The 21115-nt window shown below is 44.4% G+C and overlaps 1 protein-coding gene across 1 annotated transcript in view; it reads left to right on the top strand.

Moving 5' to 3' along the window:
- The window catches only part of RIMKLB (ribosomal modification protein rimK like family member B), a 104087-nt gene extending 102214 nt beyond the window's left edge, over nucleotides 1–1873 (top strand). The window contains exon 10 of the transcript XR_012646550.1: nucleotides 1766–1873. The gene's annotated coding sequence lies outside the window, so the exon portion shown is untranslated. The remainder of the gene's footprint in view (nucleotides 1–1765) is intronic.
- Nucleotides 1874–21115: the final 19242 nt, after the last annotated feature.

Here is a 21115-nt window from a genome sequence, read left to right as displayed (position 1 = left end):
AGAGCATCTACATGGCTGTTTTGTTGACAGGAAACTGTCGAGAAAGGTGTTATACCTGAATGGAGAGATGTATAATGCTGCTGGCAGATGTGCCAAGTTTTGTCAACAGACCATCGACAAAACACATTTTGTGTGTAGACAATGTGTGTTTTTCTGACAAAAGCCCAGTTTTGCTGGAAAAAACCTCTTGTATAGATGTAGCCATTGTGTTTAATATAGGATTTGGGTTAGAAAAAAGACTCAGATTGTCGCATCTTAATGAGCTGTATTTATCCCTGGAATAAGTCAGCTGATTCCAGTGCAGTTACAGCATAGAGGATTTTGTTCAAATAGCTTCACTCCAGTGAAAGGATGATTATCTGAGGCTCAGTCTCCCCCTGCTGGCATCCAGTAAAATACGTTTTGTTCCTCTTTCAGACATTTTCTGGAGCTGTTTCCTCCTTATACTTGTGGAAGAGACATTTTAAAAACTGTAATTTGAGCCTAAATATAGAGTTAAACTGCTTTGATAGCTCATATGAAGATACATTTGTTTTGCTTTCGGGAAAGGTGGTTAAATCAGTTGAAATTGAAAGTAGAAAACCCCCAAATCTATTAGAATGTATCCTAGCATTGTGCGCTACCTAAACATTGCAGCATAGAGAAAAGCTAAGTAAAATTGGCCAAAAACCAAAATAAAATTGATCTCATTGAATCTCATTTTCCAAACAATACCACGAAAGATATTCATTTTATAAAATACTTTTAGTATAATAAATACTGCAATAGCATAAACAAATACATTGGTTTGTGAAATTTTTGATTTTTTTTTTTTTTTTTTTTTGGTGGATTGGAAAGGAGGCAAAAGAGGCTAGTGAAACTAGATGTGTAAAGTTGCTTTATAAATGATATTAGTTTCAAAGTAACTTTGATATCAGTGTCCCTACAAACATACAATAGTATCGTGTAACATTTATATTTTAGTAATGACCTGGCAGGCAGGGTGGAGTGATTTAAATCATTTGTTTATTTTGTTTGACTTACTGATATAAATCAAGTTGAGGTTAATTTAAAGAAGTGTGGCATTGTACGTGTAGGTAACAGGTGGAATAAACTAAAATATAAGTGTTGGATATTTTAAAATATGCCACTATTGACAGGTTGTCTCATTTGAATGTTACAAAACTGCTGTACACAAAAACAAACGAACGAAAAAAAACAACACAACCCAAGAAAATATTGGAAATGTAATTCCTGATCCTGCAAATACTTATGCAAACATGTAACTTCACTGACATAAATAGGTCCATTGGAACTATACATCTGAGCAAGGTTAGGTATGTGCTCCAGGAGCTAAAATTACACTTTTACTAAAGCCTTTTCTCTTACTGACTTCCTTGAAGGCCAAGTAGTACTGCCTATAGTTAAGCTGCTTAGTGCATTCCATTGTAAGACAACAGATTCTGGATTCCACATAAAATTCACTTCTCAAAATATGGGGAGTTTTAATTTTTTCCTCCTCACACTTTTATTTGTGCGGTACCAATACTTAGCTATTATATACTGCTTTTCAGACATGTATTTCAAATTCAACTGTACAACTGCCGATATAGCTTATACCAGTCCCCTGAACTAAATAAGTTATGTTGCAAAAGGACTGTCTTTATTGTACTGTATCTACTAGACTAAGGCTTTTTGCTAACATAAAATGTCATGAAGACTCTTACTCCTATGAGTGGCAGTGAAGGCTTAAAAATATTACAGCTTAATCCAATTACATTTTCAGGGCTTAGTGTAGTCTATCCTGGCTTGTACCACTTTAGGAAGAGAACCTCCCATATGAAGGAAGATCTGAGATAGTGCCAAGGTGGGACACTGGATATCCTGGTTCAAGTCCCTGTGTTGCCACGCACTTCCCATCTCCACTTTGGTGAGTCACTTATTCTCTCTGTATCACAGTTCTTCCTGAAGTCATTCTTCTTCTCATGGTTACCATGAGCACAAACACATGAAAGGATTGATGGGCCCAGGTACAGGCAGGGGGAGATAATATAAATGTTGGACCAAGGATCTGAAACTCATGGCCTGAGGGCCATCTATGGTTGGCAGGCTCACCAATGGGGGCAGGGGGCAAAGAGGGCAGTTGCTCCCAGACCTGGACTTTCAAGGGAACCCAGTAGCTCCAACTACCACCACTGCCAAAGTAGTGGCAGTGGCTGGTGCTCTGAGCACCCTTCGAATTGCTGCGACAGTGCAGCTTTGGCTGTGCATGGCTGGGGGGAGGGGGCGGGGGGGCATAGCACCACCGTCCCATCAGTGTGCATGGCTGAATACCCTAGGTCCCATCCTTTCTGAGGCATGGAGTCAGCCCCACTCCCGCACCATGTCCCAGGGCCTGTGGCTCTCGGAAGCACTGATGGTTAGACCATTTTCACACTCATCAAGGTATCCTAAGGGGTGAGTCTGTACTTGTGCCCCAAGTAACTCCCCTTCATGCCACTGTCTTGCCCTCTCCTTCCTGGCACTCTGGCTCATTGCCCCCATTCAGGGTTGCCAGATTCCACTGGTTTCCATCCATGTAGTTTTCTCCCCCCCCCCCCCCCCCCCCCCCCCCCCCCCCCACACACACACACAAAGCAGAGGCACACAATGTATGTTCCAATTGCACACATCATTGATTGTGAGAACCGTGTGCTCCCTCTGCATCTGATTATAGTGCTGCTATGGTCCAATGGGCCCACCCCTCAAATTCTAGCTCCCAATATACAGTTATCAACACTACCCTTTTCCTGGAAGATCATCTTGGTTATGACAATCTTGCAGCCCACTGAGAAGAAGGAGGGCCAGTCATACAGCCCTAGCTTAGGTTGCCCATCGCTTCTCTAAATAGCCCCTAAGCACCAAGCCCTGCTTTTGAAGGTGTACCCTGAGATGAAGCACCAGTCTACCTCCTAGATTTACTGCCATGTTGTGAACCACCTATCTCACTTCTACTATCCCTGAGCCCAGATTACTGCAGATTGCTGGGTCTTGAGCATTGTAGGGGTGAGCTATTCTATCTCACCTTGTACCTCCCTCATTCCAACCCACCTTTCTCATCCCTCTTCAGATACCCTTTTCATGAGCAACTGCTTATCCAGGAGATGTAATCGTTCATCACACTAAGGGCACTAGGGAAGGTTCCTCAGGAGTTAGGGGTAGGTATTTCTACTCTTGATATTTCCTTATTGCCAAAACCAAGAGTCATATAAGGCCCATCCTTGACCTGTGAAACTTGAATGCATTCATTAAAAAGCTCATATTTCAAATGATCTCCATTATTCCATCCCTGGATGCGTACTTTCATACATGAATTATTCTCGCACACAGACGTTTCCTCAGATTTGTAGACAGAGGCTTACATTATCAGTTCATGTGTTACCGCTCAGTGTCTCCCACACGAGTGTTCCCACTGTGTATGGCTGTGGTGGCAGCCTACCTGCACAAATGCAGGGGACAGGCCTACCCTGACCTGGATGACTGGCTCATCAAGGGCAAGTCTGGGGAGTAGGTTCTGGAGCAAGGGTCAGCAACCTTTCCAAGGCAGAGTGCTGAAATTTGACCTTTTGACCTCTATGTACAGTTTGAGTGCCAGTGATACTTTTTAAAGTCACTAATAGTTCTATTTACAACAGCTGCATTAATAAATACATGAAGATGCAGAGCGTTACTGTTTAGGTGGTGGTTGGCAGCATTAGCTGGACTTTTGTGAACCTGCAGGCGCCATGGCTTTGAGCAAGCTCCTGGCCGCATGAGGGAGGAGGGGCAGTGCTGAGCTCCCACCTTGTGTGCTGCTGAAAGTCAGCTCGCTTGCCACACTTGGCTCCTGTGCCAGGGGTTGTTGACCCATGTTCTGGAGCATGACACACTGGTACTAACCACTTTTACCAACCTGGGACACAACCAAATCCATGCTGGTCCCGACGTAAAGGATGGAGCTCATCGGAACTCTCCCAGATTCCACAGCGACAACAGCCTTCCTGCCTGTGTCATGGGTCAAGGCCATGGCAAACAACATCAACAGACTCCAGCAGTTTCCTGCAACTACGATGTGAAACTGCATGAGACTTTTGGCCACATGGCAACCTGCACTCAAGAGAGGTTGCACCTTTGCCCCGCTACAGGCCTGGCTAGTGACAGTGTTCAGGCCCTCCTGGGACTCTCTGGACAGGATAGTCACCTTATTTCCTGTGAATCCTTCAACTGGTGAGTCTCTGGACAGGATGGTCACCCTGTTTTCTTCAGTCCCTCAACTGGTGGCTTCAGCTGCAGGTAGTTTATGCAGGCAGTTTGGAGCTGCACATGCGTAATGGCAGTGTGTGCCAGTTGTTTCACTGGGAATCACTCATGCAGCCCCTGGTCTCCTTAGTTCCTTCATTGCCGCCCACAGCTACAGATGGAGCTCGACCTCTCTGTCCTGTAGAATAGGACAATTTAGGTTTATAGATAGTAGTTTCTTCATTACTTCTTTAGTTAGTCGACTTAGATACTTTAAAAAAAAAGAAAAAGAAGAAGGAATAAAAAGCCCTGCGATATCCGCTCTGTTTGCCTCACCAGGATTTAAGAAGCGTTCTAAATGCCATGACCCTTTGTCAGATCTCACCATCTCTGGTCAGAAGTGCATCAGACATGCTTGGGTAGTGTACCTGGGCAATATTAGGACCCAGGGCTTATGGTCTCAGCTAGTACTAGTGCTGCGCGTCAGTGTCAGAGAGCTCAGAGCCATTCGCCACAGTCGTCAGGTGTTTCAGCCCCAGTTGCAAGGCAAGTGTGCCTTGGTGCTGATGGACAAGACTACTCTGACATTCCATGTAAACAGATACAGTAGTGCTTGATCCTCTCTCCTCCGCCAGGAAGCTCTCTGACTTCAGAGCTTCTGCATAGCCCATCCCGTACAGCTGCAAGCTGCATACCTGTCAGGAGGCACAAAACAACCTTGACAATCATCTCAGTGGCTCTTTCAATACTCCTGAGCCATTCCTAAGGATTGACATTGCCCTCTCCGTTTTCCACAGGAGGGATCATCCCCACATGAACCTCTTTATGACTTGGCACAATAAGAAGGACAGCAGTAGGAAATTCTTCTCTGAGTGATGTTCCTGTTGGTGCTTCTTGGTAGGTGTTGGGCTTACTTAGCGCCACAGATCAGAAACTTTTCTTAGCAGCATACAGCAGGGGCTGTGCTTGAGTGATCTCAGTGCATGCCGGTCGTGTTACCACGTATCAGGTATGCAGCCCCTGCTCTCCTCAGTTCCTTCATCTCTGCCCTTGGCTACAAATGGAGCTCAACCTCTCTCTCCTCAGTCCTGTAGAATAGGAAAATTTATGTTTATAGTTAGTAGTTTCTTTGTCATTTCTTTTAGTCTACATAGATACTTAAAATAAAAAAAAGGAAAAAGGAATAAGAAACGCTGTGATATCCACTATGTCTGCCTCACCAGGATTTAAGAAATGTTCTAAATGCCATGACCCTGTGCCTGCCTCAGACGGCCGCTCTGAGTGTACACATTGCCTTGGAGAGGCTCACATTCTACAGAAGTGCTCTCAGTGGAAGAGCCTAACATCTTGAGCCAGGAAAGACAGGGAGCGATGTTTAAAAATGATCCTCTTTGATAAGGCTCGAGCTGGCACTGGATGGGCAAAGTAATGTGGAGAGTATTCCTTCTGAGAGGGACTCCACTGCCTCCTCAGCGAGGGCAAAGTTGAGATTCAAGCCTTCCCCCTCACACTCCCTTCTCTCTAGGGTGAGCATGGGAGATAAGCCAGGCACAGCGGGCAAACAAAAGCCTAAAGCTGCCTTGAGCTCTTCTCGCAAAAGCCGTGCTTTGCATAAAACATCTCCAGTCCCTGCCTCACTGGCACTGACAGCGCCGCAGGTGGGTGTGTGATCTGTATCACTGGCACCAGCAGACCAAGCAGCAGCTGCTGTGCTGAGTGCTCAAACGGCACCAACTGCACAAGCACTACTCCTGGTGCCAGAACAGCCCATGGTGCCATGCTGTCCCTCAGCACCAGCGGATCAGCAACAACAAGCCCTTATGCAGTCATCGTCCTGTACTTTACTGGGATGGTCCTTGGCTCTATGGAAAGGTAGGACAAAATCCAACAGCGTTCCTTCACAGGACCACAGCCCACATGCCACTGTAAGATCACCAATACCAAGGTATCATTCACTATCTCCTATACCATCCTATCAACATAATGATAATGCGGGTGGTCACCATTCTCAATAGGGGTATTGAGATCTCATCAGTCACCTCGCCCTCACGATACTGCCACACATTGATCTCATTCACCTAGACCTGCTAATCAGTTTTCACATGCCTTCACATCACTGGACTTCTTTAGAGCTAGCAGGTGCCATGACCACAGAAGTGTTTTCTCCTCACAGCACTCATCACTGAGTGCAGCCCACACCGCATTACTGCCCATATTATCACCACTGGTGCTACAGGGAACATCCACGTGGGTCTCATTATTCTAGATCTCAGTTACACCAATCACCCTGACACAACTGTGAGCCCATTGGTGATCACTCAAGGATATACCCAGTCATGGCACAACACCAGCTATTTTCAGTTGTATCTGTCTCCTCACACCATGAGGGAGGCAGATGTACTTGATACTCACATGTTGGATGATCTTGAATCACAGCTGCCTCTGGATTCACCAGCAGCTAAATTTTCGATCAACCCCATGGACCATCCTTCTCCCAATGACACAAAACAATTTTAACATCTTTTTAAAAGGGTGGCATATAGCCAAGAGATATACCTTGGCCAGAGTAGCCCCACTGCTCAATGAAGCTATTTTGGAGGCAACAGATGAAGTCTGGCAAAATCCAGCCATGGCTACACCTATGAACAAATGGGCTGATAGAAAGTATTTTGTCATGGCAAAGGGCATGGATTTTCTATTCATAAATCCACAGCCCAACTCTCTTGTGGTAGATGCCGCCAACCATAAGGCAACAACACCACAATATAGAAGTAACCTTCCTGACGAGGAGCATAAACACTTAGAATTATTTGGGAAAAAGATATATTCATCTTATACACTTGAATTACACATAGATAACTACATGGCCCTTCTAGCTAACCATGACTTACATAATTATTCCAAATTCACTCAGTTGATTTGTTATCTTCCTGAAGACAAGAGACCTATCCTTAAGTCTATAGTTCAAGAAGGTTACACTGCATCTAAAACAGCACTGCAAATGGCAATAGACTTAGCTGACATTGCAGCCAGGGCCATAGCTACAGCCATTGTCATGAGAAGGTCCTCCTGGCTGCAAGTAGCAGGCGTCCCCAAAGAATTCCAGACAAAAGTAGAGGACTTACCATTTGATAAGATCAGGCTCCTGACAGCAAATACTGATGAGATCTTGCACTCCAGCTAAGATACACACACTACTTTGTACACTTTGGGAAGGTAAAGTCCCTCACAACACAAAAGGAGATAAACCCCGTATCACAGATATAAAGCTCAATCATTCATGAGACAATCCAACAGGCCGTATCAACATAACATTACCTGACCGCAAAATCAGAGGCACATTGCCCCCAAATAATTGTGCAGTGGCACCACCTGCCTCCAGACAGCAGGTCTGAAAATGTAGTTGAGGGCTTGTCAAACCATTGAACTTCCCACACTCTCCAGCGCACCAGATTTCCCAAATATTCTGTCACTGTCTATGACCCTTTTACTCACCAGTGGGCATCCATAACCACAGACAGTTGGGTTTTAGACATCATTGCCCAAGGATATACTATTCCTCTACTCTTTATTCCCCCAACGTCTCCTCCTCCTTGTCCCTTTTCAGGGACTCCTCTCATGAGAACCGACTGCATCTGGAAGTGGAGCACCTCCTTGAAATTGGAGCCATAGAAATCCCAAAACAACATCAAGTTAAAGGATTTTGTTCAAACTACTTCCCAACAGAGAAGAAAACGTGGTTTGAGACCTATCCTAGATCTCTGGCAGTTAAACTAATATATTGGCAAATAGCATTTCAGGATGACCACTCTGTCCTCTATATTTCCTGCAGTGGATGAGGGGGACAGGTTGGCAGCCCTCAACCTTCAAGATGCCTATTTCAACATTACCATTCGCCCTGCTCACAAGCATTTCCTACTCTTTATCCTCATGTCAGAGCATTATCGGTATAGTGTCCTCCCCTTTTGTGCTTCAACTGCTCCCATGCTATTTACCAAAATCCTTGCACCAGAGGGAAAGTATGACTATATTCCTGAATCTCAACAACTGTCTTCTTTGGGGACTTTCTTAAGACACCACAAGAGCTATGGTACAGTCTATGAGACATCTTCTACAATTGGTAGGCTTTGTCATCAATATAGCCATGATCATTGATTTCATAGGAGCTCATCTTGACTCTACAGCCACTCCTGCTTACCTACTGTTACAACATTATGGCGCTATAAGAAGCCTCATATTGCAGCTTGTTCTCAGTCCTACAATACTTGTTCTTGCCTGCCTTTATCTCGTTGGCCATATGATGGCACCACTTACATGGCCCCCAATGCTCGACTACACTTCTGCTGCCTCCAACTTTGGCTGGCGTCAGTATATACCCCTGCCAGATGTCATATACACAGACAAGTGACGATTCCTCCAAGGGTCATTGCATCTCCTACACTGGTGGCCTCAAGAACAAAACATTCTAGTGGGCGTCCTAGTAGGGGTCCCATTTCATTGTGCTCAACCAGCCCAACAAATTACAACAGATGCATTGCTCCTCAGCATTGTCAGCAGTACCAGGTCCAAAGTCAATGGACCAAAGGCAAACCGAGGCTACCTATCAAGCTACACGAACTATGAGCTGTCTTCATTGCTTGCAAACATTTTGTACTGAATATTCAAAACACAACTATCCAGATCTTTATGGACAGTACCATGACAATGTTTTATATCAATCACCAGGAGGGTCCCTGGTCACAGTTGCTCTGTGTAGAGGCCATAAAATTATGGAAGTGGTGTATTGCACACAACATTGTCATTACGACAATGTATCTGCCAGGCATGAACAATTACACTTGCAGACTCCCTCAGTTGTCATTTCTCCTTAGACAGTCACAAAGTGACCTGACACCTCTTTCAGACATGGGGTCACCCAGATATAGAGCTCTTCACAATGCAACAAAACTCAACAAGCAATCATTTTTGCTCGAGAGTAGGCAAAGGCTGCAAATCTCTGGGGGATATATTTTTCTTCTCCTGGAATACTCACCTCCTGTATACCTTTCCACCCATTCCACTGATTGCCAGAGTCCTCAAGAACACCCAAACAGATGGAGCACGAATCATCCTCATAGCTCTGGCTTGACCCAAACAGATCTGGTTTCCCTTACTCTCTCACCTATCTCTTCATCCTCCTTACCTGCTTCCCAGACATCTGGAGCTACTTTCTCAGAATAGGGGTTCAACACTCCATCCAGACCACCTGTCCTTCATCTGAAGGCTCAGTTTCTGTGTGGCTCCCAGAGGACACACACAACTACCCACAACAAGTGAGAAACGTGATGTTACAAAGCAAATGAGAAACACGTAAGACCTACCTTTCTTAGTGGAACCGCTTTTTGGCCTGATATTCTGAAATGGGTGTACAACTCTCAAAAGCTCCGTTGCACATATTTCTGGACTATATTCTTCACAGAAAGGATACTCACCTGTCACTTTCTTCACTCTGAATCCATCTGTCTGCAATAACAACCTTCCACCCACCCTTAGAAGGCTTCTCAGTATTCATCCATTTGCGAAGAGGTTTCTGGAAAGACCTACAAAACATTAAGCCACCACGTAAACCTATACCTCCTGCTTGGGACTTGGAACTGGTCCTTCATACCTTGATTGGCCAACCATTTGAATCAATGGCCACATGCCATGTTAGCCATGTTAACAATGAAAACTTGGTTTCTAGTTGCTATAACATCAGCTTGTAGAGTAAGAGAGAGAGCTGCTTTGACTGACTCTCCACCATATACATTTTTCCCAACACAAAATAGTTCTATGATCCCACCCCTCCTTTCTTTCAAAAGTATGTTTCCAATTTCATATCAGTGAACCTATAGTTCTCCCCACTTTTTATCCAAAACCCCATGCCTCTCATACAGAAATCCAATTACATACACTAGATGTCAGAAGTGTGGTATCCTTCTAGATAGACAGAACTTGGTCATTTAGAAAGTCACAAAGACTATTTTTATTCATCACCAAGAGGTCAAAGGGATTGTCTCTTTCATCCCAATGTATATCTAGACTCATATCAGCATGTATAGTGCAATGTATTTCTATCTGAAATAGACCTCTCCCCTCAACACCTAGAGCCCATTCTACAAGATCCGTGGTGACATCTACAGCCTTTCTAAAGGGAGTGCCATTACAGGACATATGTCACATGGTCCTCTAACCACACATTCATGACACACTGCAATATAGTCACATTCAGACAAAGCTATGGCAGTACCTAAAACATTACTGTCTTCAGTAGTTGCACCAACTCAAAACCCACCATCTAATTAGGGGGTACTGCTCTACCTACTGTGTAGCCTACCACGTAGCCCGCATTGGGACATCACACGAAGAAGAAAGAGAAGTTTCTCAGTTCATGCAGTAACAATGGTTGTTTGAGATGAGCCCCCCTGTGGGAGCTCCACAAACCACCCACCTCCCCTCTATTTGGTGTAATATGCATAGTTAGGCTGTCCATGAAGTAACTGAGGAAAGCAGGGGCTGTGCGCGTGATTCCCAGTGCCACAAACAGCATGCACTATGAGTGCATATGTACAGCCCCCACTGTATGCTGCTAAGAAAAGTCTCTGATCCATGGGGCTGGGCAGGCCCAGCACCTACTGTGGAGCACGTATAGGGACACGTATCTTGAAGAAGCATCATTACTGCACGAAGTGAGTAATTCTCTTTCTGCTCCAATCAGAACCAATGCTGCAGCTCATGTCTGTCATGGCCTAGACAGTTTTGGTTCACCATGTTGCTGAACCTAGTAGTAGCCCTCCCTCTGTTCACAGACCTCATAACAGAGGCCCCTGGCCAGTTGCAGCACCCAAACTGGAAGTCTCTCCATCTCACAGTGTGGAAACTCCTTGGTTGAATCAGCTTGAGATGCAGTGTGATAACTTGTTTAGTGAAGTCCTACTGGGCAGCTGTAAACCCTCCACTCGCACAACTCACCTAGTGAAGTGGAAACATTCCTCAATTTAGTCCCTACAAAGAGATGCTTCCCAGAATAAGCTTCTATCCCTCCTGGGGCACAATATGTTTCCAGAAACCTGAGTAAGCATGTTGATTTTAGAGGACTTAAAAAGAGTCCCTTTAAACAGAAGTGATGATGCAGCTTTACCACATATATCATTTCTGATGTGCATGTTCCATTGTGAGCACTGAGGCAAATAAACTCATTTGCTCTGACTTGCATGGAAAGCAAACACCGGACAGCCCGAGCCATGACAAAGCCAAATTGGTGGCTTAAATTTGAGTGAACACTTGGAGATTTTTTTTCTCTTGTATTTGACCAGTTCTACAATCCAGGGATCATACTCAACCCTATAATGCAGCTATCTCTGGGGTGCAGAGCAAGACATTCGTTATAACCTAAGCAAGGCTGGGGGAGGAAGTGAAGAACAGCACCCCAAATTAAACTGTATGGGGAATCTCTTCTGCTATGCAGGAGGTGAAGAATTAGTTTCCAGGTGTTTGAAATGCACCCCCTTCTCTAGTACCTGAGTGCTTTTTGTCTCCAACTAAGCTTACTGGGCCATGCCCCCATTTATCTGCACAGGACATAACAACTAGATGGCGACATGGTCATGCTGCTTCAGCCAATACACAAATTAGTGCAGCTGAGGTCTACAGGAGTTTGAGCCCAGAGTAGGGGGTCCATTTTCATACTTCCTGTATTTGCCAACCTCCCTTCTGCCCCATCTGTGTTAGGCCATCCTGGGGTTAACTATCTGATTTCATATTCCCTCTGGTATTTCCTGGGGAGATGGAGGAGGGTCAGAACATCTCAGGTGGTATGAGCTCTTGCATTTATGGAAGACAGTAATACCAGTTAAACTAGGATGATGCTCCAGCCGCCATCTCTGAAAACCAAACCAACCTGTTAGTCAGTTGGCTTCTCTAGTTGGACCAGATCCCAGCTCACAGAGGTTAATTCTCTGCCCCAAAGACTGATAACTTCATTATGCAATCCAGCAAGAGAGAGGTGAGAACTGTGTAGCATTGCATCACCCAAGCAAGGAAAGAGAAGCATGTGAAAACAAGCTACCTGTAACTGCCATCTCACCCAGGTTAATGGCACAGCTTTAATTTATACATCTTTCGTCCAGTTGGATCTTTGTCAAGTGAGTTTTTGCCTCATTATGAATCCACTTGTTGACAACGGTATCGCCAACTAATTGACTGTGGTTTCAGTCGTTGTTAAGAACGTTCAAGAGAGCAAAAATCAGGCTCAGCCAAATGCACTGCCTATAGATAAAGCAATATAATAAAGGAAGGAAGGAGTTAATACATCAACAATCCATCCCAGGAAGTGAATTTTTCTTGAATGTTCAGTTCACCTTGAACAGACAGTGTGCTTCTCAAACTGGCCATTAAATTAGCCATCTTTGAGCTATTTACAAATTACAAAGCACATTTCACGTCATTTGAAGTTCAGCCTGTCCCTGTTTTGTCTTTGGTGCCTCCCTGTACTTTCCCATCTTTTGTTCTGAATACATTTGTAATGTTGAAAGGCATGAGAATACTCCCTAAAACAAAGCACTTCTACCCTGACATTATTTCCTTTCCACATTGTACCTTTTCTTCACATCCATCTGCCTTTGACAGTTTCTTGATTTGCCTAAGGGTTTCTTTATACTTACTTATACGCAATGCTTTTTTGGTAAGTCAGCTCCCCACTCCCCACATTCTGGACAGGGTTCCCATGGCTGGGGCTTCCAAGGACCCCCCCCCCACCGTCTGGCTGAGGTTCCCATGTCTTGGGCTGCCGAGGTGCTGGTACTCAGTATTGGCTCATACTGGCACCAAAAAAATGCTGGTTATATGTATGTCTAAGCGAGTGCTGATCTATTCTTGTTCTAGGGTACAGTGGATACATGTCTTAGCATAAATGATCAAGAATAAGCGTAGTACCATTTAGCGTTATTACCCAACATGCATACACTCACATTAGTACCACCCACATAATATCTACTAATATGATTTGTGTGAATATATGTGAACAACTTATATGCATTAGTAACATGCTTGAACTTTATGAGTTTTAACATTTATCTTTAAATGTTAGTTTATTGAGCTCATGTTCTGCTTAGGAGCAATGGTGAGAACAGGGGCAGAGAGGGAAATTTGGGAAAACAAAGGCTGAAATAAGGAGAGTGGGAGAGGGATAAATTTTAATAGAAAAAAAGAGGGTGAAAAGTAGAACAGGGTGAGAGCAATTCCAATGGCAGAATAGTGGTTAGAGTCATTCACTTGCACCAGTGAAGCCTAACAGAACAGATACTTCCATTTAGGAAAAAATATTTTATAAATGAACCTCCTGTGGGACGAAGTGAGGTGTTAAAGCAAAAGTGGTTCAAAATTCATTCTAGATCCTGCATTTCAGAATGCAGAAGAACAGGTTTGCAAACCTTGTGCCTCCATGGGTTTTGTACCTATGAGGTCTTTCCTTTTATCTACTTTTTGTGAGTGAGGCCTCCTATCACCAGTCAGTTCTGTTCAATGTCTTCATCAATGATTTAGATATTGGCATAGAAAGTACGCTTATTAAGTTTGCAGATGATACCAAGTTGGGAGGGGTTGCAACTACTTTGGAGGATCGGGTCATAATTCAAAATGATCTGGATAAATTGGAGAAATGGTCTGAGGTAAACAGGATGAAGTTTAATAAGGACAACTGCAAAGTGCTCCACTTGGGAAGGAACAATCAGTTTCACACATACAGAATGGGGAGAGACTGTCTAGGAGCGACTACAGCAGAAAGGGATCTAGGGGTTATAGTGGACCACAAGCTAAATATGAGTCAACAGTGTGATGCTGTTGCAAAAAAGCAAACGTGATTCTGGGATGCATTAACAGGTGTGTTGTGAACAAGACAAGAGAAGTCGTTCTTCCGCTCTACTCTGCGCTGGTTAGGCCTCAGCTGGAGTATTGTGTCCAGTTCTGGGCACCGCAGTTCAAGAAGGATGTGGAGAAACTAGAGAGGGTCCAGAAAAGAGTGACAAGAATGATTAAAGGTCTAGAGAATGTGACTTATGAAGAAAGGCTGAAAGAATTGGGCTTGTTTAGTTTGGAAAAGAGAAGATGGAGGGGAGACATGATAGCGGTTTTCAGGTATCTAAAAGGGAGTCATAAGGAGGAAGGAGGTTTAGGTTGGACATTAGGAAAAAGTTCCTAACTGTCAGGGTGGTCAAACAGTGGAATAAATTGCCAAGGGAGGTTGTGGAATCTCCATTGCTGGAGATATTTAAGAACAGGTTAGATAGATGTCTATCAGGGATGGTTTAGACAGTACTTGGTCTTGCCATTGGGGCAGGGGGCTGGACTCGATGGCCTCTCGAAGTCCCTTCCAGTCCTAGTGTTCTATGATTCTATGGAGCCATTGAAGGTGGATTGTGTCTCTTAGAATCATATAATCATAGGGCTGGGAGGGACCTCCGGAGGTCATCTAGTCCAGCCCCGTGCTTCAAGCAGGATCAACCCCACTAAGTCGTCCCAGCCAGGACATTGTCAAGCTGGGACTTAAAAACCTCAAGGGACGGAGAATCCACCACCTCTCTAGGCAACGTATTCCAATGCTTCACCACCCTCCTTGTGAAGTAGTTTTTCCTAATATCTAACCTACACCTCTCCCTCTTTAACTTCAGACCATTGCTCCTTGTTCTGCCATCTGACACCACTGAGAACAATTTCTCACCCTCCTCTTTAGAGCTCCCCTTCAGGAAGTTGAAGGCTGCTATGAAATCACCCCTAAGTCTTCTCTTTTGTAAACTAAACAAGCCCAAATCTCTCAGCCTATCCTCATAGGTCTTGTGCTCCAGCCCCTTAATCATTTTGTTGCCCTCCAATGAACCTGCTCCAGCACATCCACATCCTCTCTATCACGGGGCGGGGGTGGGGGGCAAAACTGGACACAATATTCCAGATGTGGTCTCACCAGTGCCGAAGAGAGGAACCACTACTTCTCTAGATCTGCTCGAAATACTCCTCCTAATGCACCCTAATATGCTGTCAGCCTTCTTGGCCACAAGGGCACACTGTTTACTAATATCCAGCCTTTCATCCACCATAACCCCTAGGTCCCTTTTTGTCGTACTGCTGCTGAGCCAGTTGGTCCTCAGCCTATAACAATGCTTGGGATTCTTCCACCCCAGGTGCAGGACTCTACACTTCTCCTTGTTGAACTGCATCAGATTTCTTTTGGCCCAGTCCTCCAATTTATCCAGGTCACTCTGGGCTCTCTCTCTACCCTCCAACGTATCTATCTCTCCCCCTAGTTTTGTGTCATCTGCAAGCTTGCCGAGGGTGCAACCCAGTCCCTCATCCAGGTCATTAATAAAGATGTTGAACAACATTGGCCCCTGAACCGAGCCTTGTAGCACTCCACTTGAAACTGACCGCCATCCAGATATTGAGCCACTGATCACTACCCGCTGGCCCCGACCGTCAAGCCAGTTTTCTATCCATGTAATAGTCCAAGGATCCAATCCATATTTCCTTAACTTATGGACAAGAATGTTGTGGGAGACCATATCAAAAGCTTTGCTGAAGTAAAGGTATATCACATCCACTGACTTCCCCATGTCCACAGAGCCTGTTACCTTGTCAGAGAAGCTAATCAGATTGGTCATGCAGGACTTGCCCCTGGTGAATCCATGTTGGCTACTTTTGATCACTTTCCCCTCTTCCAAGTGCTCCAAAACAGATTCCTTGAGGATCCCCTCCCTTATTTTTGCAGGAATTGAGGTAAGGCTGACCGGTCTATAGTTCCCGGATTGTCCTTTCCTTTTTTAAAATGGGTACTACGGTTGCCTTTTTCCAGTCATCCGGTATCTCCCCCAGTTTCCAAGAGTCTTCAAAGATAATGGCCAAAGGTTCAGCAATGACATCTGCCAATTCCCTCAGTACCCTTGGGTGCATTAAATCCAGACCCATGGATTTGTGTACATCTAGTTTTTCTAGATAGCTCAGAACTTCTTTTTTCCCCACAAATGGCTGCCCCCCACCTTCCCATACTGCATTGTCTAGGCCTGAAATCGTTAGATTTGGCCCTCAGAGATCCATCATTTCTCCATAATATCCTCAAAGCCGTGGACTGAAGAAGAAACTCAATGTTCGAAAGCGTTTCTATTTCTCCAGTAGAAATTAGCGCAATCAAAGATATTATCTCACCCATCTTTCTTTCTAAAGGTACGCTGACACTCAGTAATTACAGAGAGGTAGAAATGAATTAGATCACCGCTTCCTCTTTCTCCATCTCTTTCCCTCCTAGCTGGCACAGGTTTGTTTCCTACACTCCTCTCCAGGGCTTCATCCAGTCCTTGCTTTAAATGTCCCAAGCTACAGAGTTTCTTTGTGGAGAGGATCTACTGCCTAATAAAGCTAAATCTTCCTATGAGCAAGAATTTCCTAAAATCTATCCTGAAATTTGCCCCCTTTGTTCATTTTCAGTGTAGTCCTCTCTAAACATTTCTTTTCCCTCCTCCATGTTAGCTGAGAGCCAAGAATATTGCTTCACATATTCTCACATTGTCCTGCTTGCACTACTCAGCCCTGCCCTGCAGCCCCTCTGCTATTCCAGCCCTGGGCTCCTCACACAGCTCTGCCAGTGCCCCTAAGCCCTGCCCTGCAGCCCCTCTGCTATTCCAGCCCTGGGCTCCCCTCACAGCTCTGCCAGTGCCCCTCACCCCACCGTTATTCTATCCTTGGGCTCCTTACACATTTCTCCAATGCCCTTTGACCTGGAACTGCACTTTCTAGACTTGAGAGCCTGTCAGAGCTTAACATTGTGGAATAATCTTAGCAAGCTGCATTGTGGAAACACTATTGCTTAAATTATAAAAACTAGGACTGAAAATAGTCCTAGCATACAGGAAACAATCCTTCATAGGACCCCTGGGATGGAAAGAATGTGTGACTTCATAAGTTGGTTTAGTTTTCCAGGAATCTGAATACCAAATCCATGTAAGCAAATTGAAGCAAAGGAAATCACAAGTTAGACTTCACAAGCATTTTTGAAGGCTATGCTAAGAATTTCAGAACTAATCTGGGATTTGAAATCAAACAACATATATAGAGAAGGACAAATTTCACCATTTGTCAGCATAGGTTGAGGGGATAGCTCAGGAGGTTTAGAGCTGTGGGAGAAAAGAAACCTTTTACTGGGACGTACTGGTTCAGAAGGGAAGCAGGCCACATTTCTGTAAGGCTACAGGTGGTTAGTCTTTGATTTCTGGCTGAAGAGAGGACAGAGAGGGAGACTGAAGGAAAAAGAACAAATAAAACAAGATAGTGAATGAAGAGAGATCTTTGCAAGCACTGGGCTTGTGTGCCAGGACTTCATGAAAATTGCTGGTGCCTTTCAAAACAGTCATACTTTACAACAGTAACAACTGAACTCTTTCTAACCTGAACCAGAGCCACTTGTCCCTGTTTGAATGTTTTATCAATCTGGGCAGGAACCTGGCTATAATTAGTGTTATTCAGCAACAGGTATGGCCCATTTTCAAGTTTACTTTGAGAACTGTGACTTCTTCTTGACTGGCACGTGCAGTGAGATTACTGGCTATCTGCCCCATCTTGATTTAGAATGGAGACCTCTCCCTTTTCTTTAAGACCTTTACTTGGTCCCATCATGATGAGAGGAGGAAGAGAAGATTTTGCTGACATAGAATACCCATGGTGGAAGGCTTAGGGGTAGGGTTTTTATTTGGGAAGCCATTTACATTCCCCATTGAATTAATTGGATGTGAGCAAACTGCAATGAAAGGGAAGCTTCCTGGTGGCTGGGCCAAAGAACATAAGCTATGTGAGTAGATATAAAAACATATAGAAAGTATACAAAGTAAGGGATGCAAACAGTATGTTAATCTGAAACCTTCAATTTCCAGACGATTGCAGCCAATTTTTATGCCAATGCCATGGAAGCAGGAGATTTAACCTGGCTACAGCAATAACAATATCATTTGATATTTAGTTCCTGAACTTAAATAAAATATTGAATGAGTACATTCTATTCTGTCAATCAGCTGCAGAACAGAGCTCTTTGAACAGTGGTAGTGTTTCTTAATTGCACATGTTTTTATGCAAATTCTTTTGCAATTTCTCTCATTTGGGCTGAGCCATTCCAGTTGGTACTTTCCCTTGGTTCGATTTGTCACCTGGTCAGCTGGTTGAGAGCTAGATATTGTGTACATAATCCTGTCCTCCTTCATTATATTACCCTTGGCTTGTTCTTAAAGGCATGCAGGTTAATTTTAGAGCAGACGTGTCACATATAGTACAGATGTATTATGTACAGCAGAGGCAGACTTGCCATTAGATTTTCTTGCAACAACCTAACTGCTCCCAACCCAGAATTATGATCCTCTTGCCACAATTATGAACTTAGACTTTCAAGGAAAATATATCAAGCCCAGCCTGAGGGTTAAGGTGGTTGGAAGATTTTAGACTAATCTCAGGATGATCTCACTTTTCCAATGAGTTTATGTCCCATCGTATCTCAAAAACCAGTATGGCTTGGAAAAAACAACTGTGCTTTAATTCAGTCTGTTGTCTCTTGGAGCTCTGGTTTTTTGTTTTTTTTTTTTGCTTGCCTAGTTTCTGCCAGCTGTGTGCTTCCTAAGTGGTAGATCCTAGCTGTCAGCTGGACAGGGCATAAAGGAGTTATAGGCAGTCTACTAAGTTCTTTCTGTACTAGAAAATGTACCCATACCTCTCCAAGGCAATCCCAGCAGTAAAAGCACTGATGGAATGGAAGATGTAGTGCAGACAGAATGTGGCTAAATGTCTCTTAGACAGAGTTTGGCTGTAGGTCATTCAGCTCTGTTCCAAGCTGATAAGGGCAAAAATGCCTGAATTCTGCTTATACTATGGATTTTAGCAGCTATAGTTTTCCATTGGTTGAGTTGCACTAGAGATGAGTTCTGGCTATGCTGTTCACTAGCATAAATGTAACCCCAATAGTCTCATTCTCTGCAGAAATCTGTAGCAGCTTGGCTTTTTAACTGTTCTTTATTTTTCATTACAGGTGATTCATATATTGGTGCTTCAGGTGTTGGCCAAGTACTTTCAGCATTGTTTGGTATGAGGCAAGGTTGTTTGCATCATTGCTTAGGAAGCTGTAACATGGGAGTGATGTTACCGAGGGTGGTTCCTGTTCTCATTTGTATTTAAGGTTTTAATCCCCTACTACAGGGAGTTTTGGCTACGTTGGTGAAGCTGGGTATTCTTTTCTGTAGGTTGATTAGGAATAGGAACTCAGCCAGTTCTCTGCTACCAGTGTTGCTCAATGTACATTTATCTCCATTCCAGGATCAGCTTTCCTCATGAATTAAAGCTGAGCTCACTCACCCCTCCTTTGTACAGCCCCTGATTGGTGGATTGTCTCCCATAGGTGACTGGGCAAGGAGTCACACCCCTGACAGAATGGGGATATAAGACTGGTACCACAGAAACAGAGAGCTAGCAAGAAAGCAACTCACTCTCTAGCTCTTCTCCCCCCCTCACCCCAAATTCCAGTTTGCTCACTTGGGGGAGATCCCTTGTGACAGGCCCCTGCAGAGATGTGGCTCCTTCTGCTCAGTGCCCTGGCGCCGCTTCTCCAAATTGCGATAATGGAAGATCCTGTTCCGTAAGTAACTGTGTGGTTAGGGACTGGCTCCAGTTCTTTGACTGTGGCGTGGAGAAGGAAGGGGTGGGAGGCTGGGAGGGAGAAGCAAGCTGCTGCTACTGGAAGCAGAAGGCACTTTGCTATCTAAGAAATTGCAAATGCCCAGGGTAGATTGAGGGCGTAGGTTGTTGGGAAGAAGAGACGATGTAAAGTAGGAGCAAGGTGGCTGAGACATGCTTGAGGGTGATTAGTTAGGGATGGGCATGATGATGAAGGGTGGTGGGTGGGAAGAGGGAAGATCAACTGACAGTCAGGAAGCGGACAAGACTCGGAGGGACCAGGAATGACATATGGTTGGAGAGGAATGAGGTGTGTTTCTCTCCCTTCCCTTGTTCTTTACGTCTCCACAGTAGAGGAGAGTTTTCATATTGATGCAACCCCCTTCTAAGCCCCAACATCTATTTGTGTAAGAAAACAAGTTATCCTTTGTGACATCATTGCCTGTTACTAGGGAGATACGAAGGGCAGGTAATTTCTTCAGCAAAGAATTATGGGGAGTGGGTACCAGCTGGACCTAGTTCTCCTTTCATTTGGCTTCCTGTCCTTCTGTCTCTCTGGCCCTTGTGACTGACTGCCCATTGTGGGCTGTGAGAATGGGAGACAGGTGCATAGAGATAATTGACTAAGGTACAGCCACCCTACAGAAAGTGTTGCACAGGGTGACAAGATCAGTAGACAGGGAGACTTATGTCAGAGGGCAACAGAATCTGCTAAAGGGCTGCTTTGATTGGAAAGCAGAAACCAATGCTGATTAAGGCAGCCTCAACTCTGTCTGAATGATAGTAGAGACTTCCCAATACTCCTCCAATGAGGGATGGGTGTGTCTCCTTGGCTGTGTTTACACCTGCATTCTTCTTTCAAAAGAGGTGTGCAAATGAGTGAACTCGAAAATGCAAATGAGGTGCAGATTTATGTATCTGGCACCTCATTTGCATATTCTTATTTCGAAATAGCTTCTTTTGAAAGAAGGAAACCAGTGTAGATGCTGCTCTTTTGAAAGTAAACCCCATCTTTGAAAGAATCCTTCCCTTTTTTATGGGAAGAAGGATTCTTTTGAAGATGGGGTTTACTTTCGAAAGACCAGCATCTACACTGGTATTCTTCTTTCAAAAGAAGCTATTTTGAAATAAAAATATGCAAATGAGGTGCCAGATATGTAAATCTGCACCT

Source organism: Carettochelys insculpta, chromosome 1 (assembly GCF_033958435.1).
Source record: "Carettochelys insculpta isolate YL-2023 chromosome 1, ASM3395843v1, whole genome shotgun sequence".
NCBI classification, from domain to species: domain Eukaryota; kingdom Metazoa; phylum Chordata; order Testudines; family Carettochelyidae; genus Carettochelys; species Carettochelys insculpta.
Note: the sequence above shows the minus strand (reverse complement) of the source record. Positions and strands in the feature narration are given on the sequence as shown.